We start from the raw sequence: 16,367 nt of genomic DNA on the forward strand, positions 1-16,367 counted from the left end.
TAATTTGCATATTCCATGATGTCATAAACCTATGATGTCACCACAGTGAGAACAGACATGAACGTTCCATTCTGATCCCGGCCATCATCATCATCTGAAAACAGCGGCGCACAGATGTCTCAGTTTCCACGTTTAGTTACAAAGCAGAGTACTTAGTTCTATAAAAGGCAAATGTGCGATCGATGGCCGCCCCCAATTCACAGCTCTGGAGCCGCAGATCGGCCACCGAGGATTCAGGGGAAACTGAGTGACAGATATTAAACTAAATAAAAATTCAGAATTTTTAGAAATCCAAGAGAGCCCTGGAGATGTGATGGCAAAAACTATGTATAATAAATATATAAGAGACCCCAATAAACCTTATTATAGGGATTGCAGGTGACAGGGTGCAGGGGCTCACAACAACCTTCCATTTGATGATTTTGGTTCTGCTCCACTTCCTGCAGTACATCACTCCTCAGCCCATCCTGCAGTACATCACTTCTCAGCCCGTCCTGCAGTACATCACTCCTCAGCCCATCCTGCAGTACATCACTCCTCAGCCCATCCTGCAGTACATCACTCCTCAGCCCTATGCCTTACATCACTCCTCAGCCCATCCTGCAGAACATCACTCCTCAGCCCATGCTGCAGAACATCACTCCTCAGCCCATCCTGCAGAACATCACATCACTCCTCAGCCCCATCCTGCACAACATCACTTGTCAGCCCATCCTGCAGCACATCACTCCTCAGTCCATCCTGCAGAACATCACTCCTCAGCCCCATCCTGCAGAACATCACTCCTCAGCCCCATCCTGCAGAACATCACTCCTCAGCCCATCCTGCAGTACATCACTCCTCAGCCCATCCTGCAGTACATCACTCCTCAGCCCACTCTGCAGAACATCACTCCTCAGCCCCATCCTGCAGTTCATCACTTCTGCCCTGCTACCCCTACAACTGGCCAAAGGTACCCTTTTGATCTGGTCCCTGGAATAGGGCACCCCTCTGCTACTGCGCGTGGCATCAAGCCCCCTATGCTGGAGCACCTGACAATGGTCCCCTCTCCTTTTTGCTGCAGCACCTGGTAATGTGTCCTTGGCCCCTCTGCTGTGGCGCCTGGTCGTGTGCCTCTTGTCTCTCTACTGTGGTGCTTGGTCGTGTGCCTCTTGTCTCTCTGCTTCGGTGCCTGGTTGTGTGCCTCTCGTCTCTCTGCTGCGGTGCCTGGTTGTGTGCCTCTTGTCTCTCTGCTGTGATGCCTGGTCGTGTGCCGCTTGTCTCTCTGCTGCGGCGCCTCGTTGACAAAAAAATAAATAAATATATATGTGTGTGTGTATGTATATACAGTATAATTATATATATATATATATATATACACACACACACACACACACACACAGTACAGACCAAAAGTTTGGACACACATTCTCTTTCAATGAGTTTTCTTTATTTTCATGACTCTGAAAATTGTAGATTCACATTGAAGGCATCAAAACTATGAATTAAAACATGTGGAATGAAATACTTAAAAAAGTGTGAAACAACAGAAAATACGTCTTATATTCTAGGCTCTTCAAAGTAGCAACCTTTTGCTTTCATTACTGCTTTGCACACTCTTGGCATTCTCTTGATGAGCTTCAAGAGGTAGTCACAGGAAATGGTTTTACAACAGTCTTGAAGGAGTTGCCAGAGATGCTTAGCACTTGTTGGCCCTTTTGCCTTCACTCTGTGGTCCAGCTCACCCCAAACCATCTCGATTGGGTTCAGGTCTGGTGACTGTGGAGGCCAGGTCATCTGGCGTAGCACCCCATCACTCTCCTTCTTAGTCAAATAGCCCTTACACAGCCTGGAGGTGTGTTTGGGGTCATTGTCCTGTTGAAAAATAAATGATAGTCCAACTAAACGCAAACCGGATGGAATAGCATGCCACTGCAAGATGCTGTGGTAGCCATGCTGGTTCCGTATGCCTTCAATATTGAATAAATCCCCAACAGTGTCACCAGCAAAGCCCCCCCCACACCATCACACCTCCTCCTCCATGCTTCACGGTGGGAACCAGGCATGTAGAGTCCATCCGTTCACCTTTTCTACAAAGACACGGTGGTTGGATCCAAAGATCTCAAATTTGGACTCATCAGGCCAAAGCACAGATTTCCACTGGTCTAATGTCTATTCCTTGTGTTCTTTAGCCCAAACAAGTCTCTTCTGCTTGTTGCCTGTCCTTAGCAGTGGTTTCCTAGCAGCTATTATACCATGAAGGCCTGCTGCACAAAGTCTCCTCTTAATAGTTGCTCTAGAGATGAGAAGCTGTGTCCAAACTTTTGGTCTGTACTATATATATAATATATTATTTATACAAACAAATGGGAGAAAAATCACACATTGAGCGCTGTTAATGGAAAATAAGAGAACTGGTGTTGGTCATCTCATAATAGTAAGGGAAAATAAACACTACCAAAAAATGAAGTGTCTCCAATAAGGCACAAGTAAGTATAAATAGTATAACTACAAAGTGTATTATATAAGAAACAGTTAACTTTGCCCATGATAAGACTAGTGATGTCAGTGGGGACACAAGAAGAGGGGGGAAGGGGTGCACTGAGCAATTACCACTGTTCAATGTGGGATTTTCTCCCATTTATTGATTGCCTTATTTAATAAGATGTAAATAAAATTATAATTTTATTATACTGGTCCTGTTTTTTGTTTTTCCTGAACATTGTGGTGCCAATGTGGTGCCAATATTCAAAAAGGGGACAATGAAAGATAATTACCTTTCACAAATGGTACAGGACCCCACAAGAGGGGGAGCACTACTAGACCTTGTACTAACCAATAGGCCAGACCGCATATCAAATATACAAGTTGGGGGTTACTTGGGGAATAGTGATCACAAAATAATAAGTTTTCATGTATTCTTTAGTAAGATGTCTAGTAGAGGGGCTACAAGGACACTAAACTTCAGGAAAGCAAATTTTAAACGGTTGAGAGATGATCTTAGTGCAATAAACTGGGATGATGTACTAAGTAATAAAAGTACACAAAGCAAATGGGAGACTTTTATGAGCATCCTGAATAGGGCTTGTGCAGAAAATATACCCTATGGGAACAAACATGCTAGAAATAGGAGGAAACCCCTATGGCTAAATAGAGCTGTAAGGGAAGCAATAAAAGAAAAACAGAAAGCCTTAAAAGAATTAAAGAGGGTAGGTAGTGATGAGGCATTATATAATTATAGAAAATTAAATAAAATATGTAAAAAGCAAATTAAGTTAGCTAAGTTTGAGACAGAGAGACTCATTGCGAGAGAAAGTAAAAATAATCCTAAAATATTCTTTAACTACATAAACAGTAAAAAACTGAAAAGCGATAGTGTTGGCCCCCTTAAAAATAGTCTTGGTGAAATGGTGGAAGGGGATGAGGGTAAAGCCAACCTGCTGAATGACTTTTTTTCTACGGTTTTTATACAAGAAAATGCCATGGCAGATGACATGATCAGTGATACCATAAATTCACCCTTGAATATTACCTGCTTAACCCAGCAGGAAGTACGCCGCCTCCTCGAAATCACTAAGGTTGACAAATCTCCGGGCCCGGATGGCATACACCCCAGAATACTACAGGAATTGAGTTCTGTGATAGATAGACCATTATTTTTAATCTTCTCAGATTCCTTAATAACAGGGTCGGTACCGCAGGACTGGCGCATAGCAAATGTGGTGCCAATATTCAAAAAGGGGACAAAAACTGAGCCGGGAAATTATAGGCCGGTAAGTTTAACCTCTACGGTTGGTAAAATCCTTGAGGGTTTCTTGAGAGATGCTATACTGGAGTATCTCAAGAAAAATAACCTTATGACGGAGTATCAACATGGGTTTATGAGGGATCGATCCTGTCAAACTAATTTGATCAGCTTCTATGAAGAGGTAAGTTCAAGTCTGGACCAGGGAAATGCAGTGGATGTTGTGTATATGGACTTTTCAAAAGCTTTTGATACGGTGCCACACAAAAGGTTGGTACATAAAATGAGAATAATGGGGATAGGGGAAAATATGTGTAACTGGGTTAAAAACTGGCTCAGTGATAGGAAACAAAGGGTGGTTATTAATGGTACGTACTCGGACTGGGTCTCAGTTCATAGTGGGGTACCACAGGGGTCAGTATTGGGCCCGCTTCTTTTCAACATATTTATAAATGACCTTGGGGGCATGCGGAGTAGAATTTCAATATTTGCAGATGATACTAAACTCTGCAGGGTAATCAATACAGAGGAGGATAATTTTATATTACAGGGAGATTTATGTAAATTGGAGGATTGGGCTGAGAAGTGGCAATTGAAGTTTAATGTAGATAAATGTAAGGTCATGCACTTGGGTAGAGGAAATAACATTTATGATTATGTACTTAATTGTAGAACACTGGGTAAAACAGACACAGAAAAAGACTTGGGTGTATGGGTGGATGGTAAACTTCACTTTAGTGGCCAGTGTCAGGCAACTGCTGCCAGGGCTAATAAAATAATGGGATGTATTAAAAGAGGTATAAGTGTTCATGAAAAAAATATAGTTCTACCTCTGTACAAGTCACTAGTGCGACCGCACTTAGAATACTGTGTACAATTCTGGTCACCGATATATAAGAAGGACATAGCTGAACTGGAGAGGGTGCAGAGAAGAGCCACCAAGATTATTAGAGGAATGGGTGGGCTGCAATACCAAGACAGGTTATTAAACTTGGGGTTATTTAGTTTGGAAAAACGAAGGCTTAGAGGGGATCTAATCACAATGTATAAATATATGAGGGGACAGTACAGAGACCTTTCCAAAGATCTTTTTACACCTAGGCCTGCGACTGGAACACGGGGGCATCCGCTACGTCTTGAGGAAAGAAGGTTTAATCATAATCACAGACGAGGATTCTTTACTGTACGAGCAGTGAGACTATGGAACTCTCTGCCGCATGATGTTGTAATGAGTGATTCACTACTAACATTTAAGCAGAGCCTGCATGCCTTTCTTGAAAAATTTAATATTACCAGTTATGTATATTAGATTTTATGACAGGGTATTGATCCAGGGAACTAGTCTGATTGCCGGATGTGGAGTCAGGAAGGACATTTTTTCCCCATTGGAACTTGTTTGCCACATTGGGTTTTTTTTTGCCTTCCTCTGGATCAACATGTTAGGCTACGGGTTGAACTAGATGGACTTAGAGTCTCCCTTCAACCTTAAAAACTATGATACTATGATACTATGATTACTGATAGTCCTTACACTTGGGATCTTTTAGGGAAATCTCTTTTGATTTTTCAGATATACACAAGGGACCGTTACATGATCTATATTGTCCATATAGAAATGGATTTTTGTAGGTTTTATACTATCTGCCAATATTAATACTGAGCGATCATCCCCTCTGTGTTTCATCCATCTTTAGATCACCTAGAGAAAGTATGGATGGGATCTTTGGGTCACCTTTATATTTGCTTTTTTGTTTGGGATCTTTTCTTGCTAATGACTGAGTGGTATTTTTTGCTAGTACATTTTCCGTTTAGTAAGATGGCGTTTGCACTAAAGAGTGCAAGCTTAAATATGCAGGGAGGGTGGGACATTATACAGTCATGGCCAAAAGTTTTGAGAATGCTACAAATATTAATTTTTACAAAGTCTACTGCTTAAGTTTTTCTAATGGCAATTTGCATATACTCCAGAATGTCATAAGGAGTGATCAGCTTAACAGCAATTACTTGCAAAGTCAATATTGGCTAAGAAAATGAACTTTAACCCCCAAAACACATTTCAACATCATTGCATTCCTGCCTTAAAAGGAGCAGCTAACATTGTTTTAGTGATTGTTTCATTAACACAGGTGTGGGTATTGATGAGGACAGGGCTGGCGATCAATCAGTCATGATTAAGTAAGAATGACACCACTGGACACTTTAAAAGGAGGCTGGTGCTTGGTATCATTGTTTCTCTTCAGTTAACCATGGTTATCTCTAAAGAAACACATGCAGCCATCATTGCTCTGCACAAAAATGGCCTAACAGGGAAGAGTATCGCAGCTACAAAGATTGCACCTCAGTCAACAATCTATCGCATCATCAAGAACTTCAAGGAGAGAGCTTCCATTGTTGCCAAAAAGACTCCAGGGCGCCCAAGAAGGACCAGCAAACGCCAGGACCGTATCTTAAAACTGTTTCAGCTGCGGGATCGGACTACCAGCAGTGCCGAGCTAGCTCAGCAATGGCAGCAGGCTGGTGTGAGTGCTTCTGCACGCACTGTGAGGCGGAGACTGCTTGAGCAAGGCCTGGTTTCAAGGAGGGCAGCAAAGAAGCCACTTCTCTCCAGAAAAAACATCAGGAACCGACTGATATTCTGCAAAAGGTACAGGGAGTGGACTGCTGAGGACTGGGGTAAAGTCATTTTCTCAGATGAATCCCCTTTTCGATTGTTTGGGACATCTGGAAAACAGCTTATTAGGAGAAGAGGTGAGCGCTACCACCAGTCTTGTCTCATGCCAACTGTGGGGTTGCTTCTCAGCCGAGGGAATCGGCTCACTCACAGTCTTGCCTAAAAACACAGCCATGAAAAAAGAATGGTACCAGAATGTCCTCCAAGAGCAACTTCTCCCAACTGTCCAAGAGCAGTTTGGCGCCCAACAATGCCTTTTCCAGCATGATGGAGCACCTTGCCATAAAGCAAAGGTGATCACTAAATGGCTCATGGAACAAAACATAGAGATTTTGGGTCCATGGCCTGGAAACTCCCCAGATCTTAATCCCATTGAGAACTTGTGGGCAATCATCAAGAAACGGGTGGACAAACGAAAACCAACAAATTCTGGCAAAATGCAAGCATTGCTTTTGCAAGAATGGACAGCTATCAGTCTGGATTTGATCCAGAAGTTGATTGAGAGCATGCCGGGGAGAATTGCAGAGGTCCTGAAGAAGAAGGGTCAACACTGCAAATATTGACTTGCTACATTAACTCATTCTAACTGTCAATATAACCTTTTGGTACTCATAATATGATTGCAATTATATTTCTGTATGTGATGTAAACATCAGACAAACACAATTAAAAACCAGAGGGCAACAGATCATGTGAAAAAATAATTTTGGTATCATTCTCAAAACCTTTGGCCATGACTGTATATGTGTTTTTTATCTATCGTTGACTGTATATAAAACAGCATTTTAAAAACACACATCCGTGTGATGCCCGTGTACGGAAGTGAGCTGACTGCAATTATACTGTGATTTGACTTTGCGATCGGATCACAGCTGCGGAGGACAGGGAGGGAGTGATCTCTCCAGCTCCTCCATTGTCAGCCTGTGCGTATATCGCACTGTATTTGGATGTCATCAGAGTGCAGGCCAATGTTTCACTCGTACCCATAGAATAGTACGGGAAAAAACTCGCAGATCTGAGCTGCAGCATTGTCTTAAATGGAGCCGAGTGCGATGTGAGATTTTCTCGCATTGCACTCGTGCGAGTCATACGCCAGTGTGAGCGTACCCTATGTACCCTAAGACGCCTTCTCTGGGTTTCCAGTTTACTTTGCCCAAATCACCTAAAAAATGAGGTTTAATAGGAGGCAATTAAAGGTATGTGAGTAACAGAAGTGCAGAGGAATAATCCTGGAGATGGCAGGCGTGTAATAAAACATGGTGCTTCATTCATTAAAGGGTTATTCTGATCTTCATAAATGGATATTTTACTGGTTAGAGCTTGGAAAAACAAGCACTTTTGCAATTTACTGCTTGTTAATATTTGCAGCCGTTTTTGACATATTAACACTTTTCTGTTGTTTACAGCTCGTTGCCTAGGTGACCGACCACCGCTGCTTTCCTGCTTTTAAGCATTGCTCCAAAGCCGGCCAGGCTCCAGCAATACTCGGCAGCAGTAAATTGCAAAAGTGATCATCAATCTGACAGTAAGGACAGTGCGGCACACTGGTGCCCAAGCTAATGTCAATGGAGGTTGGAGATGGACAGAGCTTATTTGTCTCCGATGTGGAGGAGCAGTGACCCCGACCGAAATTCCTCTAGTTTATAGACCGGTGCAGACACAGGGAACATAAACAAGATGGAGCAGGTTTTTCTCCACTCCCCACAGATGGCCACTCCTGGAGGCCGGCACTCACCCAACAATAGACCACACCCTGAAGGAGTTCTCCTCGGATCGCTCCATGACGACTTGATGAACGCTCTGTAGGAAGATCGATCTTCTGCAAGCCTAGATAGGTGCACCAGGGTCTAGATCAGGGGTCTCAAACTCGGCTGGGTGTATGGGCTGCACAGAGGAAAAAAAATAATTTGGGGGGGCCGCATTCTTTGCAGGACAAAGTGACATCTTTATTGGTACCATATATAATATATTTTATTGTTTGTTACACACCTTGGGATCGCTGATTTTAAACATTTTCACTTGTTCATTATAGCAAACGTGCACATTCTTTGTTTAAATATAAACTTTTTTTTTTTTTTTTTACATTTTATTCCTTTCTTGTAACTAATAGTCTTACAATTAGCACTATATAGAAATTTTGACCAACATCTTTTAGTAATGTTCCCCATATTGTTGTAACGTGCCCATCCTTGTCCCCTTGTAGTATTGTGCTCCATCCTAGTCCCCATCCCACAGTAATGTGCCAATCCTTGTCCCCATCCCACAGTAATGTGCCCATCCTTGTCCCCTTATAGTATTGTGCCCCATACCAAAGTAATGTTCCCTATCCTTGTCCCCATCCTATAGTAATGTCCCCAATATATAGTAATGTGTCCATCCTTGTCCCCTTGTAGCAATGTCCCCATCCTATAGTACTGTCCCCATTCTTTAGTAATGTGCCAACCTTGTTCCCACCCTATAGTAATGTCCCAGCATTATCCCTAATCTATAGTAAAGTTTCCCATCCTTGTCCCCTTGTAGTAATGTCCCTATCCAATGTGCCCATCCTAGTCCCCATTCTATAGTAATGTCCCCAGCCTTGTTCTCATTCTATAGTCATGTGCCCATCCTAGTCCCTATCCTATAGTAATGTCCCCATACTATAGTAATACTGTCCCCATCCAATAGTAATGTGCCCATCCTTGTAATGTCCCAATCCTATAGTAATGTGCCCATCCTAGTCCCTATCCTATAGTAATGTGCCCATCCTATTCCCTATCCTATAGTAATGTGCCCATACTATAGTAATAATGTCCCCATCCAATAACATTGTGCCCATCCTTGTAATGTCTCCATCCTATAGTAATGTCCCCAGCCTTGTCCCCATCCCATAGTAATGTGCGCACTTTGTCCCCATCCTGTAGTAATGGGTCAGCAGCTCTCCTCACCATCTACAGACGCCGGAGTGAAGCTGAGGGGAGTGGTCTGCGGCCCCAGATCCACAGTGATTGGAGAGATCAGTCACAAGGCCGGTCTCTCCAATCAGAGCTGGGGGCGGAAGAAACACAGGTCACCCAGCTCCAGCCAATGATCAGGGCTACAGCTGCACTGATCTTGGCTGGATTTCAATGTTTCAGCGATTTTCAATGGCTGAAACATTAGTGGCTGTGATTGGCTGAGCGGCGCTCGTCAGCCAATCACAGCCTCCGTAGGTCCGGGAAGGAGACACCACCCCTCCTGAGGTCCCCTCCTCCCGGAATCTAAGGTATTGGCAGCGATCGTAGCTACTGGGGCTGCGATTTCGCCATGACGTACTGGGTACATCATGGGTCCTTAAGTACCAGGGAGCCATAACGTACCCAGTACATCATAGGTCGCTAAGGGGTTAACGTCCAACACACACACACCATTCTTCTCACCTGTCCCGCGCTCATCTCTGCTTCGTGCGGCCCCCAGGCCCGTGCCCCCGGTCACTATCGCGGCAGCTGCAGTGTCACTGTCACTGATTTATGTGAGATGATTGTATTGCTGGCGCGAGAGCGCAGCACCAGCAATACATTCATCTGACAAAGTGCAGACAGTGGCTGCGGCCCCTGCACCGGCCGCGATAGCAAACAGGGGCACGGGCCTGGGGGCCACACGAACTACCCTGAGGGGCCGCATGCGCCCGCGGGCCGCGTGTTTGAGATCCCTGGCATAGGGCATGTATAGGGCGCTGGTCACACACATGTAGTGCACAGTACCCGGCTTACAGCCGATTAGTAAAGCCCCCACTATTAGATCAGGTGGGCTGCCGACCGGGAAAGACACCCTAGATTACAAAGCCAATATACATGGGATTGGCTGCATAAAAATATATATAACGTACAATAATATACAGTATACATGATTAATATATGAGGTATTGGTCGATATTTTGGCCAAAAAATCACAACCTTGCAACCCACGTCAAGAGTCCTCATTGTTTTTTGAGTCCCTTTGCTAAAATTAAAAACAAAAGCCACAGAATTGGGAATTAAAATTCCCCAAAATTTCATAAGTGCAATATAACAAAATTTAGGGGCAGCAGAATTTACCAGAAAATACTGCACTAAAGATGGGGGCAAAATACTGATGAGACCACCACTCACAACCTCCCGATTCATGGAGGGGGCGACTGCTCAGTATTAGATAAGGCTTGTATAGTGCGCTGGTCACACACATGAAGTACCCAGCGCCTGTATACAAATAAATATAACATGGAAAAACAATATATAATACATTTATGTGGCATTGGTTGATATTTTGGCCAAAATACACAAAGCTCGCAACCCACGTCAAGGGTCCTCATGTCTTGCGAGTCCCTACCCTAAAATTAACAGCAAAGCTACGGAAAAAAACTAAAATTCCCAAAAATTTCCTATTTAATATATAAGAGCAACAGCATTAATCTGCCCAGATCACAGACTAATGCCCTGACATGGGACCGGACAGGAAAATACTTTTGCTCTATATTATATTATTTGGAACTTATACATTTTTGGGGATTTTAGTTTATGTTTCTGAAGCTTTACTTTTAATTTCTCCCTCTTTAACTAAATCTTTTTTTCCTCTGAATGTTGGGATCTGTCTGAGGCCGTCGGCCCCAGGAACAGGTTCATAGCCTTAAGGTTGAAAGACACAAAAAGCTAATGTGTTGATCCAGAGGAAGGCAAAAACCCCATGAGGCAAAAGACAATTGCCCCATATTAGGGGAAAAATTCCTTCCCGACTCCACACACGGCAATCAGACTAGTTCCCTGGATCAACGTCCCATAATCTAGTGCCAATAACCTGCAAATAGTCAAGAAAGGCGCACAGTCCTTCATGACTGTAACATAATGTGGCGGAGAGATCCATCATCTCATTGCTCACACTATAATAATGTCCTTTACACAAAGGGAATTAGGAGCTTGATACTAGAGCGGTTGAATTAACCCTAATGGAAATAAGCTACTAAAGCTTTTTTCCTAACTGTTGGGATCTGTCTAAGGCCATCAGCTCATAAGGCTTCCTCAGACAGACTTGGCGCAAGCCACTCCATTTTGCATGTCCTTTAAGGACCCTGGCCTTCACCATTACACCCTCCTGAACAAGGGATAAAGACTCACCACAGGCCAAGGGTTGCAGCTACAGAGTAGCTGCTGGCCGTAGGAGCGAGTTTGGGGCTAGGGTGGTTGAATCAACCCTAAATGAAAAAAACTATCTAATGCTACTCTATCTTGATAGCACCTGTCTGAGGCCGTTTGCTGAAAAAAGCTTCCTCAGACAGACATGGCACTAGCCTCTATATCTTTCAGGTTCCAAAGGAACCCTAGATTTCAATCTTACACCTCTGTACAGTGATAGACTTATCACAGAGCCAGGATTGCATCCACAGAGTAGCTGCTGGCCGGAGGAGCGAGCTTAAGGCTACAGTGGGTACACAACAGCTAATTCTCACTAAAATAAATTCTAACTAATGCTACTTTCCTAAATGAAGCTTTCTGAGGCAATTGGCTCAAATAAGCTTCCAGCACAGACGTGGAACAAAACACTCCAAAGGAACCCTGGCATAGACCTTTGAACCTCAATAGAGGGGCAGTTTCATAGCCTTAAGGTTGAAAGACACAAGTTCAGCCTAAAAGCTAATGTGTTAATCCAGAGGAAGGCAAAAACCCCATGAGGCAAAAGACAATTGCCCCATATTAGGGGAAAAATTCCTTCCCGACTCCACATACGGCAATCAGACTAGTTCCCTGGATCAACGTCCCATAACAGCATCTACTACCAATACCCTACAAATAGTCATGAAAGGTGCACAGGCCTCCATGACCGTAAGATAATGGGGTGGAGAGATCCATCATCTCATTGCTCACACTGTAAAAATGTCCTTTACATAAAAGGAATTAGGAGCTTAATATTAGAGCGGCTGAATTATCCCTAATGGAAATGAGCTACTAAAGCTTTTTTCCAAAATGTTAGAATCTGTCTAAGGCCATCAACTCAAAAAGGCTTCCTCAGACAGATTTCACACAAGCCATTTCATTCTGTAGGTTCCATAGGAACCCTGACCGTCACCATTACACCCCTTAACAGGGATAAAGCCTTACCACAGGCCCAGGGTTGCATCTACAGAGTAGCTGCTGGCCGGAGGAGCGAGCTTGAGGCTAGTGAGGCCAAAACAACCCTAACTGAAATAAACCCCAACTATCAATACTATCACAAATCTGTGCAAATTAACAAACAACTTATAACATTAATTATAATTAGTTTCTTCTTTCGTAGTCTCTTGGACACAACCCTGACCAGAACTCGACATCTCCATATACGATACACTTTATGAGGCTGCCGAATTTAGGTCAGGGGGACCAGCACCAGAAAACTGTTGTAAAACTTTCTGAAATCCTGAAAACGTCCCGCACACCTTACATGTGATCACTTTTCACCTTTTTACACCGGCTCTTTCATCTTTTTAAAAAGTGAGCAGAGCTTAGTATAATATAGGGAGCAAAAGTGGGGTAAAATATCCCTGACAGATCTTACTCCAGGGGGCGCATCATGAAGGTCGGCGCAGAAAAGCCCCAGCCTTGATAAATTGCCCAGCAAAGGTTTACATGACATTGGCGGATAACGAGCAGTGATACGGTCACCAGGTTCTCACGATGCTCACGGTCCTGCGTTGTGGGGCGTTCCTATCCTGGTTACTATCCAAAAAGGCAGTAAAGGCACAGGGCTCCACGGTGTATAATCCAGGGACTCCATCCAGGGGCTCCACGGTGTATAATCCAGGGACTCCATCCAGGGGCTCCACGGTGTATAATCCAGGGGCTCCACGATGTATAATCCAAGGGCTCCATGGTTTCTTTTCCATGGGCTCCTCCTTCTTCTTTCTTGCTTGCGTAGCTCGGTCCATCGTCCTGTTGCTTTATGAAGTATAATGGCTGTTAGGCTCTCAGGAGCGGATTTTTAGACCCTTTGATCACTGTGACATCACAAAGTGATGACATAGGCAAGTGAGTGTCGCCCCTTTATGTAGTCATCAGTGTGGTCGGCTATAATTTGCATATTCCATGATGTCATAAACCTATGATGTCACCACAGTGAGAACAGACATGAACGTTCCATTCTGATCCCGGCCATCATCATCATCTGAAAACAGCGGCGCACAGATGTCTCAGTTTTCACGTTTAGTTACAAAGCAGAGTACTTAGTTCTATAAAAGGCAAATGTGCGATCGATGGCCGCCCCCAATTCACAGCTCTGGAGCCGCAGATCGGCCACCGAGGATTCTAGGGAAACTGAGTGACAGATATTAAACTAAATAAAAATTCAGAATTTTTAGAAATCCAAGAGAGCCCTGGAGATGTGATGGCAAAAACTATGTATAATAAATATATAAGAGACCCCAATAAACCTTATTATAGGGATTGCAGGTGACAGGGTGCAGGGGCTCACAACAACCTTCCATTTGATGATTTTGGTTCTGCTCCACTTACTGCAGTACATCACTCCTCAGCCCATCCTGCAGTACATCACTCCTCAGCCCGTCCTGCAGTACATCACTCCTCAGCCCATCCTGCAGTACATCACTCTCCAGCCCATCCTGCAGTACATCACTCCTCAGCCCTATGCCTTACATCACTCCTCAGCCCATCCTGCAGTACATCACTCCTCAGCCCATCCTGCAGAATATCACTCCTCAGCCCATGCTGCAGAACATCACTCCTCAGCCCATCCTGCAGAACATCACTCCTCAGCCCCATCCTGCAGTACATCACATCACTCCTCAGCCCCATCCTGCAGAACATCACTTCTCAGCCCATCCTGCAGCACATCACTCCTCAGTCCATCCTGCAGAACATCACTCCTCAGCCCCATCCTGCAGAACATCACTCCTCAGCCCCATCCTGCAGAACATCACTCCTCAGCCCATCCTGCAGTACATCACTCCTCAGCCCATCCTGCAGTACATCACTCCTCAGCCCACCCTGCAGAACATCACTCCTCAGCCCCATCCTGCAGTTCATCACTTCTGCCCTGCTACCCCTACAACTGGCGAAGGGTACCCTTTTGATCTGGTCCCTGGCATAGGGCACCCCTCTGCTACTGCGCGTGGCATCAAGCCCCCTATGCTGGAGCACCTGACAATGGTCCCCTCTCCTTTTTGCTGCAGCACCTGGTAATGTGTCCTTGGCCCCTCTGCTGTGGCGCCTGGTCGTGTGCCTCTTGTCTCTCTACTGTGGTGCTTGGTCGTGTGCCTCTTGTCTCTCTGCTGCGGTGCCTCGTTGTGTGCCTCTTGTCTCTCTGCTGCGGTGCCTGGTTGTGTGCCTCTCTTCTCTCTGCTGCGGTGCCTGGTTGTGTGCCTCTTGTCTCTCTGCTGCGGTGCCTGGTTGTGTGCCTCTCGTCTCTCTGCTGCGGTGCCTGGTCGTGTGCCGCTTGTCTCTCTGCTGTGGCGCCTCGTTGACAAAAAAATAAATAAATATATATGTGTGTGTGTGTGTATGTATATACAGTATAATTATATATATATATATATATATACACACACACACACACACACACAGTACAGACCAAAAGTTTGGACACACATTCTCTTTCAATGAGTTTTCTTTATTTTCATGACTCTGAAAATTGTAGATTCACATTGAAGGCATCAAAACTATGAATTAAAACATGTGGAATGAAATACTTAAAAAAGTGTGAAACAACAGAAAATACGTCTTATTTTCTAGGCTCTTCAAAGTAGCCACCTTTTGCTTTCATTACTGCTTTGCACACTCTTGGCATTCTCTTGATGAGCTTCAAGAGGTAGTCACCGGAAATGGTTTTACAACAGTCTTGAAGGAGTTGCCAGAGATGCTTAGCACTTGTTGGCCCTTTTGCCTTCACTCTGTGGTCCAGCTCACCCCAAACCATCTCGATTGGGTTCAGGTCTGGTGACTGTGGAGGCCAGGTCATCTGGCGTAGCACCCCATCACTCTCCTTCTCAGTCAAATAGCCCTTACACAGCCTGGAGGTGTGTTTGGGGTCATTGTCCTGTTGAAAAATAAATGATAGTCCAACTAAATGCAAACCGGATGGAATAGCATGCCACTGCAAGATAGTGTGGTAGCCATGCTGGTTCCGTATGCCTTCAATATTGAATAAATCCCCAACAGTGTCACCAGCAAAGCCCCCCCCACACCATCACACCTCCTCCTCCATGCTTCACGGTGGGAACCAGGCATGTAGAGTCCATCCGTTCACCTTTTCTACAAAGACACGGTGGTTGGATCCAAAGATCTCAAATTTGGACTCATCAGGCCAAAGCACAGATTTCCACTGGTCTAATGTCCATTCCTTGTGTTCTTTAGCCCAAACAAGTCTCTTCTGCTTGTTGCCTGTCCTTAGCAGTGGTTTCCTAGCAGCTATTATACCATGAAGGCCTGCTGCACAAAGTCTCCTCTTAATAGTTGCTCTAGAGATGAAAAGCTGTGTCCAAACTTTTGGTCTGTACTATATATATAATATATTATTTATACAAACAAATGGGAGAAAAATCACACATTGAGCGCTGTTAATGGAAAATAAGAGAACTGGTGTTGGTCATCTCATAATAGTAAGGGAAAATAAACACTACCAAAAAATGAAGTGTCTCCAATAAGGTACAAGTAAGTATAAATAGTATAACTACAAAGTGTATTATATAAGAAACAGTTAACTTTGCCCATGATAAGACTAGTGATGTCAGTGGGGACACAAGAAGAGGGGGGAAGGGGTGCACTGAGCAATTACCACTGTTCGATGTGGGATTTTCTCCCATTTATTGATTGCCTTATTTAATAAGGTCTCAATAAAATTATAATTTTATTATACTGGTCCTGTTTTTTGTTTTTCCTGAACATTACTGATAGTCCTTACACTTGGGATCTTTTAGGGAATTCTCTTTTGGTTTTTCAGATATACGGATCTTTTAGGGAAATCTCTTTTGATTTTTCAGATATACACAAGGGA

The sequence above is a fragment of the Anomaloglossus baeobatrachus genome, chromosome 1, assembly GCF_048569485.1.
Source record: "Anomaloglossus baeobatrachus isolate aAnoBae1 chromosome 1, aAnoBae1.hap1, whole genome shotgun sequence".
Classification (NCBI taxonomy): domain Eukaryota; kingdom Metazoa; phylum Chordata; class Amphibia; order Anura; family Aromobatidae; genus Anomaloglossus; species Anomaloglossus baeobatrachus.